Source organism: Nothobranchius furzeri, chromosome 10 (assembly GCF_043380555.1).
Source record: "Nothobranchius furzeri strain GRZ-AD chromosome 10, NfurGRZ-RIMD1, whole genome shotgun sequence".
NCBI lineage: Eukaryota > Metazoa > Chordata > Actinopteri > Cyprinodontiformes > Nothobranchiidae > Nothobranchius > Nothobranchius furzeri.
In genome coordinates, this window is record NC_091750.1 from 65,860,451 (window position 1) to 65,880,225 (window position 19,775).

Consider the following 19,775-nt stretch of genomic DNA (forward strand, 5'->3'; position numbering starts at 1 on the left):
TAGCAGAAGGTAACCCTATATGTCGATGAGGTAACCATTAGCAACGTCACCACATGGCATGGCTCCTCCAGGCTTGTGTTATTTGTGGAAAGAATAAACAACCACATTGCAAGTCAGCGGTAGAGTTGTGTTGCTCTTATCCAATCCATGGCAAGATGTCCAAATATCAGGAAATAAGACTCCAAAACCTCTGAAGCTCATCTGTGATGTGCATCCTTTCTAGTTCCTAGAAATGGTGCACCAGTGTATTTTTTTCCCCTCAACCAACAAGGCATTCATTCCTACTAGAGACCACTGCAAACATATTGATTAAAAGTGTTCAACGCCTTTAATAAAATCTGCAGTGGTCAAGCAGGGAAACATCTAAAACCAACAAGATTTTGGCCTACCCCTGCTAACGTTATAGGCTAAAACAATATGTAGCGTAGGGCTGGGCAATAAATAGAAATTTCTGACTTTATCCAATATCATTTTGCCCATGTTAAAAACATTTGATAATAAAAAGCATGAAATATGTGTGTAGGTTGAGGACCTTCATGTCGCTTTTAAGAAGCTGTTCCACCTCGAGTCACGTGACATCTTAACTCAGTAATACATGTGACAGCCCCATCTATGTCTGTGTACATACATGTAGTTATCGCCCATTTATCTTTATCAAGTTGAACTCCATTGGTGAAATACATTGTGATGTTGATTTTAGGCCATGTCGCTCAGCCCTAATGTAGCATGAGGTTGAGCGCTATGCTAACCACTTAACTCCAATGCACTAAAGAGAAATCCCTTTTCCTTTCCTTCCCTCCTCTTCCACAGTTAGCTTGATGTTTACTGACTGACATTAGTTCAATGCATGTCGAGTTAGCATTCAAGCTAGGTTTTTGTGCAAAGCTGACAGGTGTCTGCATCACCCTGCAGTGCATGCATGGAACTGGAGCGCATTCTCTCGTGGATATGCAGTTGTATCGGTCAATGGCTCATGAAAGGGTTTGTTCTGCTGCAGAGACCGGGGAAGGGGCTTTGGGGAAATTTATATTCAGAAATATTACATATTTTATAGAACAGAGCCACACAGTCAATTTTACACAACAAGCTAGCTTTTAAACGCAAAAAAGGTCTTGGAACTCTCCTTCCATTGGGTATTTTATCTGGGTCGTGTCCGCTGCAACTGGAAACCTGCACTGGCAAAGGAAACAAGATAGCGCTAATTTACACACCACCAGTCGCTGCTTCTAGGTCCAAACATTTTTTTTGTCTGCGACTTCAAATGGTGTTTTCTTTTGGGACTTTGTCCTAAAGTAGAAGTAGTGGCTGTTGCTCCTTCTCTGATATTATTGAGCAGAGAACTTCCGCACCAGTGGTGTTCCGTAAGTACGCCAGTGCGTGATGAATGGAGGACCCAGGGAAGTGTGGTAGTTTGTTGAGACCATAGACTGTACATAGAGACCAACAACTGGATGGTCCAATCGCTGCTGTCGGTCCGAGCCGTGTTCATGGCTGAGACTTTTCAGACAAATGTGGGACAACCACTTTATTACATTTTTTACTTTCTTTTTAAATTTATTATGTTAGAACATTGTTAAGAGGAAAACATTTTTAAAGGGACTTTACGGACTTTTTAATTTTTATACTCGCGATTGCCCCCTCAAGCCAAAAGCGTAATGGCAGCTTCAATAGGAGGCTCGTGCACGAGGCGCGCATGCTTTACGTGCACACTCCTTAAGGAAAATAACAGCTGAGACAGTCCCTTGTGTGTGTGTGTGGGTGGGAGGACAGAGGAAAGGAGAACACGCAGCTAATTAATTAAATAATTTGGTTCTGTACCTTTCTCTTCAGCACAGCCGACAACGGTTTAAGATGGGTCAATCTTGCATGCTCAGATCATTCCCTTCTCTTGCTTGAAAAATTGTTCCAAAATGAAAGTTGAACCCACATCTTTTATATCTGTGAATTCAATGCTGTTCGGCGAGTCTCAAATAAAAATTTGGGCATCTTACTGTAAAGAAATATATCATTAATGTACAAAAGAAACTATAAATGACTATGTTCACATCGAGAATCAAACCCAGGTCTTCTGCATGAGAGTCAGACATCTTACAAGGTGAGCTACACTCTAGTAACATTTACAGTATCTATAACTTTTATATCCTTGATGACAGCTGAAACAACGTCAAACCAAAGAACGGTTCGAAGCAAAAATGGCTATTTTGTTGCTAATTTGCAGGAAATATCTAGAAGAAAGTTGTACAGAAAGTAGCTAAGGGTCCTCAGAAATGTAGCTAGGTTCATCACTAGGCGTTAGGAACAGCGATAAAGTCGCTGAGAAGGCACTACCTCTCTCTCTGCTGCTAAAGCTACTGAGAGCAAATGCTACGGGCTATGCCTGAGCGTGAACGCGCATGAAGCAGCCTGCTCAACCCGAGCAGCTCTCTTTTTCTGTGATTTTACAGAAAAACAGGCAATCACAGTAAAAATGCCAGGGCTCATTGTACATGACCAGGGCATTGCAGGAGAATGTATGAAGAAGACATTTATTATTTCTATACATGTTTTGGCTGTCAAACTTCCTTATAGTCCCTTTAAGCTAGCTTGTTTTCAAAGTGTAGCTTTAGGGATTTTTAAGTGACCTAAAAGGTTTTTTAACTTTACCCCGGCTTTAAACTATCCAGCTTTGATGCCCTGCATCATCTGAATGTTTGACTTCACTGGCCACCTCATTCACCTTTGACTTCATCTAAACCCAAAACCCAGATGATAAAGCCCCCCCCCCCCCCCCGGCCTCCTGACGGCGTCATAATGAGACCTACTTCTTCCCGCCCTCCTGGGACATGAGGCCATCATGGATCGCATCTCACGAGGCGTGGGGATAATTGGGTACTAAAATAAAAAGAAAAACCGGTGAGAATAAGACGTGGCAAAGGCCCACTCCCAGATTTAGCTCGTCCTATTGTCTGATTGCACTGGGAGAGAGAAGCTTTCTGGTTTTGATCTCATTTCTGGCCTCTCCTCTATCTGGGTTAGAGGCGGGCTGTTATTGGAGCAGCCACCTGTGGCTCCGGGAGAAAAGTGGAGAGAAAACGGATAGCCGAGGCTTTCAGCATGACGGCCCCAGTGCCAAGCATGTCAGCTAATCAGGATCATTAGGGTGAGAGTTGTGTACAACTAAAAGGAGGCAGTAGCTGTGATGTGATGAGGAGAGATGGATTTCCCCGCTGTGTCGAGCCTGTGTCAAATGGAAGGTCGTATATGTTTATCCCTGAACCCGGCTCCCAGCTGGCCGCTAACTGGCAAATTAGCTGGAGGACATCAGATGATGAACGGACTCACTGATTTTGGGTCGGATCTGGTCTGAAGGTTTTAGGCTGGCAGTCCACTTCAGATTCAACTCTTTATGTTTAGTTCAGTCGGAAGCATTTCAAACCAGCATCTGTGTGAAGCAATGTGATAAATTTAGAAACAACGGTTTTAAACTTTAAAATTTAAGGAACTTCCTGCAAATAATAGTTATGATTTTATGGCAAGTATGAGAAACAAGATCTGGAATGGCTGACCTCATAAATTTATGTAGAGCTAGTTACAAAAAAAAATAAAATAAAATTCAAGGGTGCATATGCAGAAGAAGAGTAAAAAGAATCAAGATCAAAACAAATGTTAGCACTGCTGCCAGTGGCCCATTAGGATCACCGTGGTAACCACACACTTGCGTATTTTTGTCCTTGGCAGGATTCCAATCAATCGTCAGACATAGAGAGCAAAAAGTAGACGTAAAAAAACAGCCGCAGTGGGGAAAAAAACAACTTTATTTTAGTCCAAAAGTAAAAAGAGAAACTTTCGTGAGTGTTTTAACTGATGAAGACAACCCACAAGTTCCTGCTGTGTTGAGTTTGAGTCCAGCTGAAGGATAAACACTCATTCAGAAGGAATCAGTTACTTGAAGTTCAAGTAGGCCATCACTGGCTTCGCCTTTTGTTTTCCAAACACGTCAGTCAGAGAGGTAGTTTGTGTATTTATGCTTCCTCCTTTTCTCGTGGAAAATGTCTCAATGTTCGTGTTGCGTTCAGCTGTACGTCTCCTCCGGCGCTCGTCTGTGACACAGGAGGCCTGCTTGTTGTCACGGCGTTTCCTGTCGGAGGTTTTTCAGGCACTGAGAGATGGCTGAATGCTGCACAAAACCTGCGTTCGTCTCCCTGAGACACACACACACGCCTTCGTAATAAAGTTTTATTTTGTTTTCTACTTGTCCATTTTTCTCACGTGCTTTTTAGTCTGATCTTGTCTATTAGTCCTAGTTTGCGCTTAGAAGTTCCAAGATGCTAAAAGAAGTTTACAAAACCCCTAAAACATCATCACAGGGCCTACGGCGTGCTCGTGCTACTGTTGAGGGGAACATCCATGCCTCTGAGGTCAGACTGCATGACTCTAAAGAGGTCATTTGCTGAGAAACCCTTTTTTCTAATGATCGGTCACTCTGAGTGTTTCATGCAGGCTGAACATGAAAATAGTCTCCTACATCTCCTGCATTAGCTCCTGATAGAAAATAGACGGTGAAACTCTAGGATTTTAAAGACCTGACAGATCTACGTCCCACTGTCTTAATAATGTTCATGCACTCACCCACCTTAACTCGTGACTGGTTGTTTTTGCATCCAGGAAGCCGCAGACAACATCTCAGATGGTAGAGCTGTCTGTTAGCATTATCAACTCCACAACATGGCAGAACTCCTTCAGGCTCGTGTTATTTGTGGAGACAAAAACATCAATGCTGCAGAGAAAACAGAGTCAGCGGTAGAGACGTGTTGCTGTTATCAAATCAGACGCAAGACGTCCAAATGTAAGGAAATAAGACTCTAAATCATGTCATCAGATGCTACTTTCTCCTCCAATTCTCAGTGCTGAAACGGGCGCATCGTAGGACGTGCTGCCATCTTTCTCCTTGCTTGTTGTCACTTGAACTGCAGAGGTCACACGTGATTTTGCAGTGATTTTGTGACCTCGCAAGACCAGCTACATGAGATTCATTTGCTGCAGATTTGCATCTGAAATGCTCCCGCTGGTAAGGGAGGCATTCAGTGGAAGGCCCGGGCCAGATTGACTTGCTTTGACTCCACAGCAGAGGGCGTGTTTGGCGTAAAGAAAAGCACTTTAGGGAAAGACGCTCAAGTGTGAAGCATGGAGGTGGAAAGGCCATGGTTTGAGGGTGTTTTGCTGCAGAACCTGACCGCATAATTCTAGGAAATCCAAGAGGATGCTTGAGAAATATAAATAACATACAGCTCTAGCAAATAAAAGGGATTCACTGCAGTTATTTCACCCAACTGTAATCGAACCAAGTGTTTATTATCTAACTAATTACAAACAAGCTTCAGCTCTAATGACCCATTATCAACATTTTTTCTGTTTATTTCCCTCTCCTGATGGCATCAAAATAACCTGCTCTTGCGTTTACGTGTGCAGCAACTTTTGCAGCTGGCACACCTGAACATGGTTGTTCTTGCAGGGGAACCAAAACCTTTGGGTAAATGTTCTGCTAGAGATTTACTTCCTACAGGGACAAAGCTTATTCAGCAGAGCCCAAAGGGATTGGCAGGATTCTCCCTGCTTGACAAATCCACACACTGCAGTTTGTTTCAGTCCGATAGGACAAATCAGGAGGAAGGGGTGAGTTAAGGTGGCTGTGTAGGTAAGAGGTGCAGACAATCACTGTTTCTGACTGCTGCAGTCATAAGAATCAGTCTTGCATTTATTTAAATATATTTCTTTAATTTCGCTAAAGATTTCAGAACCTAATTGGTCCGATTGGCCCCACATTCGGGTCACACTTAAATGCTCGAGCTGCAGAGGTCCGCTCGTAGCGGTGTCATTAACTCGCAGCACAACGTTCTGCACTAGAACTCATTTAGCCCGACTAGACGGTTCAGTGGAGTCACGGCCATGAAAGATGATATTTTAATTCCCTCTCATTTTACTGCCCCCCACCCCCCCACCACCCCCCCACCCCCGCGCGCGCTCGCCCGCCCTAGCTCAGTATCCTCACTCACCAGATGACCCCAACAGACAATGAAGCCTCTGCTTGAATGAACAAGAGCTGGTTAATAGTTAATGGCCGTTTCTGTTGTTACTTCAACCTGTTTGTGGAAGAAAATAAACACATTTGGAGGAGAACTTTTCATTTTGGTGAGAATGACAATATCCTGCAGGAATAACTGGAAAATCCTCAAAAATAAAGGAAAACTGGGTAATTTTTTTCTTTGGGATTTCCTTCTTGTGAATCCTCCTCCTTGTTGCCGCAGAGATGGCGATGACTCGCGTCGCAGGAGGCAGGCTTTGTGACTCGCTGACAGCAGCAGATGGTTTGTCACCTCCTTTAAGAGCCAGGTGTCTCAGACACCTGTGTGAGAGCAAAGCGGAGTCCACGAAAATGTTGCAAAAAGGTCTTTAACACCAGCTAGCTCAAAAACATTTTTATCTTATGAACATCCTCTTCCTTTTTGATTCAGATGATCCAAACATATCCTGAATTTTCCAGCTTTATCCATCTTTGCATCCGTCCATTACCGTCTGCTTTTTTGGTGTTGGGTTGCAGGGGCTGCAGCCTAAGCAGAGAGTCCCAGACTTCCCTCTCCGTAGCCATTTGGGCCATGTCCTCCGGGAGAATCCCAGGATGTTCCCTGGCCAGCAGAGAGACTTAGTCCCTCCAGCGTGTCCTGGGTCTTCTCCTGGTTGGACATGCCCGGAAAACCTCACCAGAGAGGCGTCCAAACCAGATGCTTGAGCCGCCTCAACTGACTCCTCTTGATGTGGAGCAGCAGATCTACTCTGAGCCCCTCCCGGATGACCAAGCATCTCTCACGACAGACCGGTACAATGCCCACATCACTGGAGATGCAGCACCAATCCACCAGGGAATCAGATTTGTGACTGATACTGGAAAAAATGCAGCTCTAGAATATCTTCAACCTGGTTCCACTTGAGCGGTGGGTTTGGTTCCCTTCTCACAGCAAACGCTTCAAGACCCATCTCTGAGACTGCCCTTCTTCAGTTTTGCCTCCTGTTTGGCCTCCAGGATTGCATTCTGGAGCAGTTGGTAACACTGCCTCACAGTGAGAAGGTTGCAGGTTTGAATCCCAGCAAACAACGGGCATTTGTAAGATTGGTAGAGTCGCTGCTTTAACATCGCTGTTTCTAAACTCCCAATGCCAAAATAGCGTCGGAAATCTGCCCCACAATGCTGTGATTCGTGGTATTTTGTGGCCTCCTACAGAGCTTTGTAAAAAATTGTTTCTTGTGGTCATCGAACCGCACTCCCCCCCCCCCCCCCCAATAATTAAATTACAACTTAATTCAACAGAATAAAAGTTTTATTGGTATTAATGCTCGTGGAAGTTTTTTGGAGCTGATCAGTGACATCACTCACTGCTGGAATGATTGCGGTGTGCTGACGTCTTAAAGGGCTGATTTTTGACGGAGAGACAACAGCTGAGAGGACAGAGCTCTGTAACATTCCCTCTTCCGAAAATTTCCCACAAATCCTGGCAACACGGCTACTGCTGCTAAAAACATTCCTCAGTCGGTCAGAAGATCTTTCAAAGCCCTCATTCAAGTGAAGGATCTTTTCACATCTCCAACATAAAACACTTTACACACACACACACACACACACACACACACACACACACACACACACACACGCACACACACGCACACACACACACACACACACACACACACACACACACACGCACACACACACACACACACACACACACACACACACACACACACCTGATTTCTGACAACTAGACTCGACTGTCATTTAGAGTTTGATTTAGTGTAACTCGTAGTTTTCTAACAATGATTGTTTAGTTGAGGTTAAATTTCTATTCTGAGTTTCTATTTATGAGACACAGGTGGGCTGTTACCATAGAGACCCTAATAACCCACTGGCAGCAGCTTTAACATTTCATTTTTTTTATCTAGGTCATATTGAAGATTATTTTTTGTATTTTTGAACGTAAGCTGCATTGGATCCATTAGACTTTGTGTGACGTAGTTGGCTCTGTTGTAGCTAACAGCTGCGACATGCACACTAACTGGGTGTGTGCTACAACGACGTCAGCCCCGGCCTCCATTATCTTGGCCTTGTTTGCATCCGGTGTCCGCCACTGCTCGTCAATATTTGTTAGGCAAATTCTGCACAAGCTTCAGGCTGACCAGCTACCAGCTAACCCTCCCTACAGACTGCCACCAAATCATAAATGACCTCATTCCTTTTCTGAAAGCAAGAGTCAGAAAACTACTTGAAGTTATTTTTCGTTTTACCCAGCTGTGACCTAACTGAAGGTCTAATTCGCTTTAACTGAAAGAGCCAGAGAAACGATCCCAGCGACCATTAGTGTTGATGCACACGCCGTTTACCGCTCTGCGCAGGGCGATCTGCATCTAGGCCATGTGGGCACTCTGCCTTCTGCCGCATGTGTCTGAAACTGAGCTCTGTGCCTGAAGACTGCAGTTTAATCAGGCCAGTGTTTTATTTAAAGGCAGAAACGTGGGCAGCAGCGTTCCTCAGGGGGTTTGATACTTCACAGCCCAGCTCTCGCCGAGGTGATCAGACCTCGTTCTAACTTTTACCACCTCAGCCCTTTTCTCACCCAAACTTCACATTGGTGAGAAAAATGAGAGCGGAAGGAATGGCGGTCTGATTGGAGGCTGAACACAAAACACAAAACAACACAAGGACTAAATCAGATGAAGGTTTTGTTTATATGAAATTAATCGGAGCTGCAAACACAGAGGTGGACATTTGCTGATGCACCTGTAAAAGCAGGTGAGTTAATGGTGGGAGCCGTTTGTTTTCAATGCTTTTAGTGGGTGAAAAAGGCCCGGCAATTAAAATATCAACATCAAAACAACACAAAAGATGAACCAAAACAGCCGATTATATCATCAGGAGATGAAAACACGACTCCGCTGATTTAGTTGGTTAAAAACATGAAAGCATGGATCCACCCTTGTATCAACGCTTCAGGATGCTGTTGATGTAATGACCATGTCCATCTTTTATGACCACATGGACCCACTTCCAGCTGTATCATCTCTAACTGGTTTCTAGAACACGACCACGAGGTTCACTGGACTCCAACGATCTCCATAGTCACCAGATCTCAGTCCAGAACCTGTGGGATGTGGTGGAACGGGAGTGGCCGGGGAGTACATGAAGGCATTTTAATGCTTCCAGTTTCCAGCATCACACATTCAAATAGGTGTTAAGCAGACAGACACAAAATAATGAGGAGAGTGATGGAAACATGAGAGATTTGAAATAATCTGTTGAGAATGTCACGTTCTGCAGTCAATGGAGGAAGGGGACTCAAACGTCAAACTAAACGGCCAAAAGGAGGAATTTTTATTTTTAAAATAAGCAATTAGATTAAACAAAAGCAAAGTTGTTGCTGAGTCAGAAGGTCCTAATCAAACTAAAGTTTTAATAGTAGCACATGAACTTATAGAAACAGCCTCAGTTTGGAGCAATAAAGATTTATTCTGACAATAATGAACAGAAAGAGCAGCAGAATGAGACTGTTGGTCAGGAAACGTCTCTGCAGCCGTGTTTTTGCTGCACAACGTTTCTGTTTGAATTCAGTGACATGCCGATGCGCCATGCGGGCGAACCATGCTGCAGAACATATGAAACAAATAAGCAAACAAAACACTGGAACATTTCTTTAGTTTTGTTGGAGTTTTCCTACCTAACATCCAGATTTCTGGATTTTATTCATTTTTCTGCTTTGAATCTGGTTTTCGGTAGCCTGGCCTGCCAGACTCGTCCTCTGTTTAATTCTGCACAAAGAGTCTGGCAACTCACAGGCAGAGAGGCACTAGAGGGGCGGGACTAGGCAGCTCAAAAATAACCAATCAGAAAAAAGACGGAAATGCAGACTGTACCGTGCGACGCTGTCGTTTTTTAGCTATAGTAGGAAAAAAAAAGGCGTCTGGCAACGGTGCAAACATCTTTTATTTTTTTTAGAAGAAAGGCTTTCAGCGCTACTTGTGGTTTTAAAGACATTCAAGTCATTTAGAACAGAAGAAAGAGCCGCAGCAAACTCCGTAGCTGTCATTGTTATTTATGAGAAACTGAGCGTCGCTGTGTGTGACGTACGCAACGCTGTAGGTGTCAAAAATGGCGTCTGGCGACAGCGCAAACATCTGTCTTTAGAAGAAAGGCTTTTAGCGCTTCTACTTGTTGTGGTTTTAAACACGTGTCCAAGTCATTTGGAACAGAGGAGAGAGCCGCAGCGAACTCTGCTTCAGTCGCCATGTTTATGACAAACTCGGCGTTGTGGTGAGTGACGTATGTTGCTCAGCGCTGATTGGCTCGGTCAGAACCCTCACAGGGTGGGGTTATTTGAATAGAAGAGTTACCAGACCCTCTCCCTGTGCAGGATTAAACAGAGGAGGAGTCTGGCAGGCCAGGCTAGGTTTTTGGACGACGTGATTTCCACCCGTTAGTCCGACAGGACATGGAGGACCACCAGAAAAACCCCAAACCAAAACTATATGGTGCTTGTTTGATATCTAAAACTATGAAAGCATGATTTTAGGCCTTATTTTTAATACGTTGGTCTATTTAGGTGTGTGTGTGTGCGTGTGTATGCACACGTGTTGACTTTCTGCTGGCCTTTTCTCAGCATCATACCCTCAGAAGTGAAGTTCTGCCCTAGATAAAGTTTCTCCTCTCTCCTGTTTGTGCTGAGCCTATTGTGTCTGCAGCTGGATGTTGAGGCTGTCCCGTGCGCGCTCACGCACACAACACAAAGCACTGAAGGAGTGTCTCTTGCACGTGTAACTCATGCATGCATACACAGGAATGATCTGCGACACCATAACCAGTTCTACAACCAGATTGGATCCGTTATGGAACTAAAAACTCGCGTGGAAACCTGAAACCTTTGATGTCTCAACATTGGGGAGTGATATTTGCATAGGGGCTGAGAATCAGATCATTTAAAAACGTCTGCGCTTTGATTCGCTCTAGTGCCTTCTGATGTCATCAGCATATCATATTAACCACCAGGGAAATTATTAACAGCAGCAGATCTCTTCTTTGCTTCTTTAACCATGATCTTGTCACAAGGTGAATGTTAGTGAACCCAAAAGTGCAAACAACAGAGGTGGAAAGTCCTGCAGTTGAAGAAATAGCACGAGCCAGACAGGAAGTGATATGTTTAAGTGAGGTGCATCTGGTTTCTTTCAAAATAAAACCTGTGTTGCGTCATTCCGGTGGCTTCTTCTGTTATTAATGACAAGGATATCGGTTCACAGTGATAGTAGAAGGGGACGAGTGTGGCTTTTGTTTACAAGCTCCTCTCTACACACGTAGCTGTTATCATGTGAACTCTTGAGCAACCACACACCATCAGTCAGCTGGCGAATATGGCAGTCCATCCTGAAGTGGCATGGATTCCAGACTGGCTGCATCTGTTCCACACTGTGTGTGTGTGTGTGTGTGTGTGTGTGTGTGTGTGTGTGTGTGTGTTATCGTCAAGTTCATCTCTTGAGTCTAAGTCGCACAAATCCTTAGTGTTTGAGCCCAAGGTCAAGTCCAAGTCACTCAGAATTAGCCCAAGTCGTGTCCCTGGGTGCTGCAAGCCGAGTCTGAGTCCAAGTTCCACAAAGAATCTTCCAGTCCAATGTTCATTTTATAACCACTCATTGATTTTGCTCCCAGAAAATTAAGTAGTATTGCTAATTTCTGAATTAGTGTCTAGCCAATGCTAATGTTAGCTTGTTATATTTGGCCAGATTACTGGAAAAATGGAAAATACAAAACTTCCTCATTTGCCTGTGAAGGACTTCTGGTTCCATGTTGATAATTAACTGTTTTTCAAGTTTATCCTAAGCACGTTTTATTATCGTTCTGCATGCTAATGTGTTAGCTTGGTGATAGTGTGGGAGCATGCTGTCCTCCTGCATATCATACATCTGGTGGTGCCTTTTCCTGACTTTGAGGGAAAAAATCTGTCATATGTCAAACGATGGCATGCCACATGTACACATCGGAGTCTGAGTCCAAGTAGTAAGGCCTGACTTTGCAAGTCTGGCTCCAACTGTAAGTAATTGGCGCTCTCCTCGTATCAAGTCACAAGTCCCTCATACATGACTCGAGTTCTCCATCTGTGTGTTGTTTTCTCACACTACTCACATAGGTGCCTCTGGGGATGACTTTGCAGATGTTTACTTCTTTTTTCAATCATTAGCAAATTTCCCAACACATCCCGTGTCAGCACATCCCTCTCCTCCCCCTTTGCTGCATAATTCCCCGTAGTTGCGTCACAAATGCCTTCGATGTCGGATAAGAATAGCTTTTTTTTTTTTTTTTTTTTAAAGCAGCGACTCTCCCCGTCTCCCTCCTCCTCCAGGGAATGTGCACGGTGTTTGTTCGAACGTTCTTCCCAGCGGCTGCAGGGGAAGTCGAGGGAGGAGTTCAGCACGTTGAATACAAATATTAGCTTTTAGCTTTTCTTGAGAGGGAGAGAGAAAAAACAGAGGAAGAATATTAAAAGGAATAAGGTGTCAGTGTGGCTAGATGGAATGTCAGAGGCCTAACCGCTGAGGCTATTTAAAAAAAAAACGATAAAAGTTCCCGGAGGACCTGCTCTCCCTGATGTAGCAACATCTGACCTCCATCACCAGCACCCCACTTCTACTGTTTCCCCTTCATACCTGCAGCCAGTTAGATGTCAGCTGGAGAGCTGTTCTGAGTCCACAGAGCCACACAGAAGTTCCTTCTAGTGTTGTTATGACAAATGATCAAGGTTAATTATCTGTCTGAGTCTGACGGCATGGCAGCTCATTAAGGCATCACAAGGTTGTATAACCCCCCCACCCCCGTTAAAATTCAGCTGCTGCAGCAGGGCCTCTGTTAAGGAGGACACGTCCCTGAGAAGATGAGCTGAGCAGGACTAGACAGGTCCAGTCATGAAGCTATGCAGGTAGAAACCGGCTTTCGTGACTGGGCTTGCGCCGGTGTCTCGATACTCAACAAATCCAGGCAGGAAGGCTCCTCTCTGTGGTGGAGAAATAAACAAGATGTAAAGAGCCCTTCTATCAGGTTGAAAAGAATCAGATCACTGTGGGAAAAAAATAATTACTGTTTTATTTCAAATTTAAACACCAGAGAGGTCACAAAAGTGGTTAACGTGCAGCAACATTAAAGGGATGAGAAGAAATCAGATGAGGATTTGAGTCTGAAATGTGATAAAGGTGCACAAAGACTCAGGCTTGCAAGTCCTCCGTCCTGTCTGCACGATACCTTTTCCCCTTTTATAATACTTTAACACTTTCATCATCTGCATTATTCAGTCAAAAATATCTGAATATCTCCACCAGATCACCAAAATGTTTGCATTTTTTTAAAATCTTGGAACCACAACAGATTTTCAGAAAATCTCCAATTTTGAAGGTGTATTTTTATTTATTTATTTTTTAACAAAGAAATCTCACTTTTCTCTCTGAAGCACGTCTGGTGAACCAGAGATCAGAAGGTGGACACGACGACTCCATTGATCCACCCTGCATGACTGGATAGGTAGAGCAGAAAAAAATAAAAAAAATAAACCCAAGCTTGTGGACATGTTTTTTTTTTGGCACAAAATTTGAATAAAAATGATCATGATCATGCAGGAAGCATCCTGGAGACTCTGGTTTAGGTTCAACTCGTCTTCTGCTGACATTCCTGCTGTTTACTAATTCTGTTTATATCATTTGTGACTTGAGTGACCTGGACTTGACAATATAATAGACTGAGGTGAGAAACTTGTGTGGAAGAAAGAGTCATAATTCATGCCCACAATAAAACCTGTGTGTGCATATTCACCATCCACCAAAGCAAAACACTTTCTTTTGCTCTGAGCCATTTCAAGTTGTTACGGCTGCGACAAGCAGATGGATGCGTTCCCAGTTAATGGAAAACTCGACTTTTATGAGAGGAATAGTATCTTCACATCAGCGGGGGTTTTGTTTTTTCTAACTGCAGTGACCTCACTTTGCTTTGTTTTTCCTTCATTAACCCTCTCAGGCTCAAGATAAGTTTTGATAAAAGGACAAACAACTAAGTCCTTCGGGGGTTCTTCTGAGTTAAAAAATGCTCGTGAAACACGTATGTGGAGTAACCAGGTAGGTAGGTTTTAACTGTTGCCAATCTGCAACACCTGCCTCCAGAGGGTTAAGAGTCACGAGGCTGCTTCTTGTCTCACCGGACTTGATTTGAAGAAAAACAATCCTTTACAACATGATGAACTAACGCCTGTTGGATCCAAATCCATGCTTTGGTTTTCATGCATGCATTAAAGGAGATTCTCAATCATAATTTGCATCCTGAGCACATTTCCATCCACGCTGTGTGAGTCAAAGACCAACCGGTCACCTTGGACCATCCCTTTCCTGTTTTTCTTTCCTTTACTGTAAAAGTCACTGGCCAAGAGTGGGGTCAAAGCATAAATAAATAAATAAATAAATAAAAACTCTGCTGTGTTGTACTTTTACCTGAGACGTAGCTTTTGAAATATTCTCATTGCTGGGCCTGTTTTGACTGGAGAACAGTCTCAGGAGTTAAATGCATCTGTGTTTAGTAAGAAGGCTCTAAAAGCTTCCTGCTTCAAACCACAGTTTAAACAAAGTTATATAAAACTTTGTGGAGTCCTCTCAAACCTCCATCAGTCACATTTAGCTCACACTACCAGACAACGTCCTCCATCGTTGTCCTGTTCTCCACCCCATCTTAAAACTACCACCAGAAAACTTTTGGAGGCCCCAGAGGGGCCCCAGTGGTGGTTCTGTCAAACACACAGTACCATGCTGTGGTCTTCACAATCCAGGACACGAAGAGCTCCACCTGTCTGACCAGCCCAGCTGAGTATGTGTAGATGATTCCAACTGAGAGATGATCCAGATGGGGTTGGACCATCATTTAGTCAGAGGGTTAGTGACCCACTGGATATGATGCATGGAGACTCTTCTGATCTTAAAGACAGGATGGAAGGCCTCCACCAAGGCTTGTGAACTTGCTAGAGTGGAATCTCCATCATTGTTGTTGAACATCATCATTGCTGAAGGACGCTGCGTAGACGGGGAATAATAAACCGTCCTCAAGGCATGAAAAATAAATTGTTTTAGTGTTTATTTCTATTTTCCAACAGTTGTGTCTAGTCTTTTCCCATTTTCACGTTGTGCTGCGCTGAACTCGAAAACATACTTTATTAAATGGGCACCCCCCACACAACATGTAAACAGCCAGCAGACAGAAAGGGGCTGAGAAGATCAAAATATGTAAATAACCAAAAACTGCAGTAGAAAGCAACTTGTAAGTGAAGGTCTAGGAAGGTGTATCACAAAAGAAAGGTAATGAAGAACTGACCTCATTTAAAATGGCCGTTTGACCAACTTCGATTTTTAAATGCCCTGAATGACATGCTAATGGCTAGTCACTAGAGCTGTAGCGAAGCGTCGATGGCTCGATTCTAAAAATTCGTCGACGTCAGATCCGGTAGTTGACGCACCACGCCCACTTGTTGCATCCCCAGGAGTTTGTAAATGGAGGAGGAATCTGTCTGTTTTTCCTCTAGTTCGCCCTCTTCTCCGCCTTCACTAACATCCCCGCCAAATACAGAAGAACCGGAACAATGCCAGTCCGCTACTAGATTCCTTTCTTGTTTTTCCCGCCTTCGTCTCCCGGCAACGGACAACAACTTCCGGGGTCAGATGCGCTGCTTCGTCTCTACCGCAGATGTAGAAAATCACCGGGAGCGTTTCTCCCTTCATAAAGGAGCTTCTTTCAGACATTAGAGCTGTTTTTGTGGTAGCAGTCTCCCCTCCATGCTGGTCTGTTTGCTGGGTATTTTGGTTTATTTAAACTTTGTAACTTGAACTTAAAGGGACTTTACGGAGTTTTGAATTTTAATGCTTGCGATTGCCCCCTCAGGCCAAAAGCGTAACGGCAGCTTCAATAGTAGGTTCGTGCACGAGGCGTGCATGCTGTACGTGCACACTCCTTAAGATTCTTATATATTTTTTGCGAGCTTGGCTCTCAAGTGCCTCACATTTCATTTCTAGCTGTTTTTGCATCTGAACCACTTGTATTAACACATTGGAGGGTTTCATTGCATAGTCTTCACTCTCAACAATTCTCTGTTCAGCTTCCTCCATTCTTTTTTTGATGTTTGTGAACTCTGCTCGAAGCTCATTCAATTCTGTTTTTAATGCTCCAAAGCTGGCTGATGTTTCAGTTCGAAATTCTCTCAATTCTTTGACTATTTCAGCCATAACTGAAGATTTTGTCGTGTCAGGTCATCAGCTGATTCCTGTTGATTGTTCTCCATTTGTTTGTGAGCACCTTCTTCCATTTGTTTAGAGGATTGCTTTTGTCTTTGTTTTGGCATATTCCACAGCTCCAGCCATAAATTTATCAACTTGCAGTTAAAGATCTTGTTTTCAGAGGATTTCCACACACATTTTCACCATTCCAAGCACTTTTAATTAGAATCTTCTTTAATTGTTTGGAGAATCTCTCACAGGCACACCTGTCCAACGGCCATCTTGTCCACCATCACCTAAAAAGAAACTAAATAAACTATGTTCACATCCAGAATCAAACCCTGGTCTTCTGCATGTAAGTCCGACATTTTACTATGTGAGCTAAAGCACCAGTGATGTTATGTGTATCTGTAACATTTATATCCTTGATGATAGCTGAAACAACGTTCAAAGAACAGTTCGGAGGGCGATGCCTGAGCGTGAATGCGCATGAAGCAGCCTGCTCGACCCGAGCAGCTCTCTTTTTCTGTGATTTTACAGAAAAACAGGCAATCACAAAATGCCAGGGCTCATTCTACAGGACAAGAGCATTGCAGGAGAATGTATGAAGAAGAAAATTATTATTTTTATACATGTTTTGGCTGTCAAACTTCCATAATGCCCCTTTAACGTTGGTAAAGCTACTGTTAGCATTTTCGCTAACAGCTTCTTGCGTTTGGATAAGCTGTTAGGTTTTGGTTTAGAGTTCACCTTTTTTGTGGCGTAGATCTCCCTTTTATTACATTTAGAGTGTTGTGGGTTTTCAGTTTACCGTAAATCCTCTAATACAGGCCAGTATTCAAGTAAAGGCCGGGTCTCCAATTCTGGCCGGTGTCGGGTCTCTTATTGTGGCCGGGCTGAATGTGGTAACAAGCAAGTATGAGCGTCCCAGCGGCGGGGTTATAGCCCCCAAATCAACCAGCAGGAGACAGTAGAGGTTCACTCAGACCTTTATTAGGCTTTTTCTTCAACGCTTTGTAGCTACAGACATGATCCTCTATCACGCTCCTACCACACAGAGTCACGGTGTCAGTTAACCATGCTAATTCAACCCGCTCCACAGAACACACATCACCTTCCCTGTGGCTTACATAACACTCACACAACACGCAAATCAGCACATAGGAACTAGCAGAACGATAGGAAACACATATAACACAATACCCAGAATGCACCTGGCTTACAACCCCAGCCAGGTCATTACACTATCAAGTTCAAAGAGAACGTGCTGATTATGCTGCAGAACACTCTGGAGAGCAGCAGTAGGGGGTGTATGAACTAGTCGACTTCACTATAGTGACTTTTTATGCCTGTCGTCGACTAGTCGCTGTCATGTGATAATGACCGGCAAGATGCAGCCCTCGGAAAAGACAGCAGCCTGCTATCAGCAGGTGACAAGCTCCTGCGCTCGGGGGGTGGGGTGGGGTGGGTGGGGTGGGGGGTGGGGGTGGGGGTGGGGTTGGGCAACGTGCTGTGCCAGACCTTAGGTACTGACACGCGATCGTTCATGTCGGTTCATTTCCTTTAATGTTTTCTGTCTTTTATTTGCGCCTGATGTGTATCGCTGCTGTGGAGCGGGGCGCATCAACTTGTCCTGACGCACAGATCACTGATGCGGCCTCCAAGCAGGGAGCGCTCCGCTGTTTTCGCGGTCGGTAGATCTGCCTCCTGAGCACGGCCAGAGTAACAATCAGGTGTCGCCACCTCAAAAACTAATTTAACACGCGATCGTTCATGTCAGTTCATTTCCTTTAATGTTTTCTGTCTTTTATTTGCGCCTGATGCGTTTCGCTGCATGCTGTGGAGCGGGGCGCTGCGCGCATCACCTTGTCCTCCGACGCACTGATCACTGATACGGCCGCCAAACAGCGAGCGCTCCGCTGTTTTTGCGGTCGGTAGATCTTTTAGAACTGCAGTTCAAAGGTAACTCATGAGGTGAATAGATATGAACCCAGGTAGCAGTTTTTCTTTAGGATTGAGAGGAGATGCAGGAAGATAATAAACAGACAGGACAGAAAAATAGTCAAATAAAACAAGTTAGTTTTTGTACCTGGTGTTGCAACAAACAGACACCATTGAAGGTAATCAGAAGTGAGGAACAGAAAATGAAATAATTATTTTAATGTTTAGAGCAGCAGGAACTCCGAGAGGCTGCAGGCGCATCAGTGAGTTTGCGGCTGCTGCGCAGGGGGAGGGGGGAGAGGGCTGAAGCAGAAACTACCATTGTTAAAAGAAATGTGTTTAACTTTGAAAATGTGGGCGCAATTTTAATTGTCAAAAACTCCAGCGAACCATTGGTTCATTTTGCTCAAATAGAGGCCTGACTCTAATACTGGCCCTCCTTCCAATAAAGGCCTGGAGCTTGATGAGCTTGAGTCAAATACAGGCCCGGGCCTGTATTAGAGGATTTACGGTAGTTTAAAATATCACCTTGAGTTTGGTTTAACTGCCCAGTTTAGAGTTTGGACCTTTGGAGATCCTTATTTTTTTCCAGAACCCTGTAATCTTTGCCCGGTGAGACATCCCTAGTTATTTGTACATTTGTTGTAATTCCCCACAGGCAGAATTAGTTTTATTATTCCCAACCTGTGGATGGAAAAATTTGTTTTTTTGTAGTTGTAAATAAACCTGATCATCATTTTAACTTTGAAAACCCATGTTATTGCCCCTTCCTTTTTGCACACGAGCCAAAATCCCCAGGAAGAGTCGTTACACCACTCGCCTCACGCACAGAAGTGACCAAAACAAAGCAGCAGGGAGACACTCCGTCTCCAACCACCTCTCAGGCAGCAGCCAGCACTCCCAATTTCTACACGTCACCAGAACATAACCAACGGCAACACAAGCAGTGTTATATAAAATGGAAGGCCTGTAGTGTTTATTCTCTTACAGTAACAATTTATCAATTTTTTGGAAGAAATTATTTGAGATTTTCCTGCTTTTATTAATTGTGCAATAAAAAAATAATCACTAGATTAACCGTCTAAATAGTCATTAGAATAGTCGACTATTCGATAAAATAATCGTCAGAACAATTGTTTTAAAAATAATCGTTTACCCCCAGCCCTACTAGTCATGCTGAAGCCAAGACCAAATTATATTTCTGCTACTTTGAAATCTGATCTACTAAGATTTTGAAATCATTTAATTGTTTTTCATTATTGATTGATTATTACATGTATTTCAATGTTTCATTTCATTATTTCAACATTCACAACGTTTTTAAACAATGAAAAATAAATCTATGGGGATTTACAGAGCAAACTAGCTGTTAGCAGCTAGCTGTAGCAATTCCAGATCAGTGTTCCAGTTGGAATTGTAAACATCTGTTTGGTTGTATGGTAAAACTCTTCCAGCTGTGTAAAACATATATGAAAACATCTAGATTAAAAGTTCGAAATCAGCTACAAAATACACTGCAAAACATCTTTGGT